The 2063-nt window shown below is 38.3% G+C and overlaps 1 protein-coding gene and 1 long non-coding RNA gene across 2 annotated transcripts in view; one reads left to right on the top strand and one right to left on the bottom strand.

The window, feature by feature from the left end:
• cracr2aa (calcium release activated channel regulator 2Aa) overlaps positions 1 to 2063 on the bottom strand; it is a 29580-nt gene that overhangs the window by 24046 nt on the left and 3471 nt on the right. The window lies entirely within an intron of this gene.
• LOC116694248 (uncharacterized) overlaps positions 1 to 2063 on the top strand; it is a 15435-nt gene that overhangs the window by 11619 nt on the left and 1753 nt on the right. Inside the window, exon 3 of the long non-coding RNA XR_004333092.1 lies at positions 563 to 574. This is a non-coding gene — a long non-coding RNA (uncharacterized LOC116694248). The remainder of the gene's footprint in view (positions 1 to 562; positions 575 to 2063) is intronic.

Below are 2063 nucleotides of genomic sequence, written 5' to 3'. Positions count from 1 at the left end.
GGCTATAATAAAATGAGTAGAGGTGGGCTTTCAATCTAGATTTAAAAATGTCAACTGAGTGAGCTTCTTTAACATGTAGTGGGAAGTCATTCAACAGAAGAGGGGCACGGCAGGACAATGCTCTACAACCAACTGATCTTTTGTTTACTGTATATACTGTAAATGTATGAACTGCATCAAAAACATGTTATTGTGCTGAGTGTAGTCTAGTCCATTTGATCTGAAATCAGAAAGAGACTTCAAAACAGGATCATCATCATAATCATCATAAATAACTCAATAACAGAGGTGACAAAAGTATTCACACTCAATATTCAATTCAATTCAATTCAATTCAATTCAGGTAGAAGTATAGATCCTAGGGTTTAAAAATACTTTTGTAGAAGTTAAAGTATCACCTCAAGCTTTTTATTCAAGTAAAGTGTAAAAGTACTGGCTTCAAAACTACTTCAAGGTCCCATGACATGGTGCTCTTTAGATACTTTTATATAGACCTTAATAGTCCCCTAATACTGTATCTGAAGTCTATTTCCCAAAATTCAGTCTTGGTGCAGAATTAAAGTCGATAGAGCCAGTCTCTCTTTCTCATGGGTGGGCCAAATTCTCTGTGCAGGCAAAGCAGAGAAAGGGGAGGTAACCTTGCTCCTTATGACCTCATAAGGAGCAAGATTCCAGATCGGCCCATCTGAGCTTTCATTTTCTCAAAGGCAGAGCAGGATACCCAGGGCTCGGTTTACACCTATCACCTTTTTTAGCCACTGGGGGACCATAAGCAGGCTGGGGGAACTCATATTAATGTTAAAAATCCTCATAAAGTGAAATTTTCATGCCATGGGACCTTATAAAAAAAAAGTATAAAATATACTAGTATAAAAGTAATGTAAGGGGGAAAAGATATCATTAAAGACAAAAGCTTAGGCCGCGCCACAGGGGTCAATAGAGCACTATAGCTTTCTATAAAGGCCATAATGACTAATGTTATAATAAATTGTTAATGTTAAAAAATTTAGGATGCACCTTTTTCAGCTGCATTTATGCGCATTGAAAATTAACGCATTTTAGTACAATGCAAATACATTAAAGAAGCATATATGTGTACTGCTGAGCATTAACATGTGTTTCATGGTGCGGAAGATATGATGACTAGTTGCCTAGAAGTATTGTAATGGTGCAAAAAGTCAAACTTCAGAGGCATGTTATCAACAGCCTTAATTGGAATGTAAATGTACATCCAAGCTTAGCTGCAGGATTCTGTGAGGGCAACAGATTCACTCTATCCGGATGGCGCCATCTATCTGGAAAATTAGTTTTTAACGATGACAAACTGGAATGAAAACAAGCTGAACTGAAATAGGACTAACAAGGCTATTTTTAAAATGTAAGGAGTAGAAAGTACAGATAATTGCGTGAAAATGTAAGGAGTAGAAGCAAAAAGTCTGCTGCAAAGTAATCTCTCCAGTACAGAACAGATAATATCTAAGTAAGGTAACAAAGTATTAGTACTTTGTTACACCTCTGCTCAATAACACGTACATGTGTGGCTAGGAAGGGCACTTTAAATTCTGTTTGTAATTAGTTCTAATAAACAGCCAGTGAGTGCCATTATGTAAACATTATGTAAACCTTTATGTTTACATAATGTTCTTTCTCGCTCATTCTGCCATCTTTCACAAACATTATCGATTTCGTTTGATTTGCATTTAGTTGTGCAATTGTTAAACATGGCCCACTGCGTGCTGTAGGATACACCTAAAACAACTGCTGCTCTTCAGGGACGGTGGCCTTTGCAGAGACTGATGTCATCTGACAAGTGAAGCCAAAACTCAAAAGAAAGTTGTGGTATGATGAGGAGGGTCCGGTCTGCCTGGAAGTATTGACTGATATAACTCACTTAGTGGTGGGTTTCATGGGGACTGGACTTCTATGTGCACTGGTTTGGAAGACTGCCTTCTGGAGGTTGGTGTGCACCATAAGTTGGCTCAGTCGGTTCATTAACAACAGCATCCGACTCTGTGTGTGTGTGTGTGTGTGTGTGTGTGTGTGTGTGTGTGTGTGTGTGTGTG

Source organism: Etheostoma spectabile, chromosome 8 (genome assembly GCF_008692095.1).
Source record: "Etheostoma spectabile isolate EspeVRDwgs_2016 chromosome 8, UIUC_Espe_1.0, whole genome shotgun sequence".
Taxonomy (NCBI): domain Eukaryota; kingdom Metazoa; phylum Chordata; class Actinopteri; order Perciformes; family Percidae; genus Etheostoma; species Etheostoma spectabile.
This window is presented reverse-complemented; position numbering and strand designations above follow the sequence as displayed.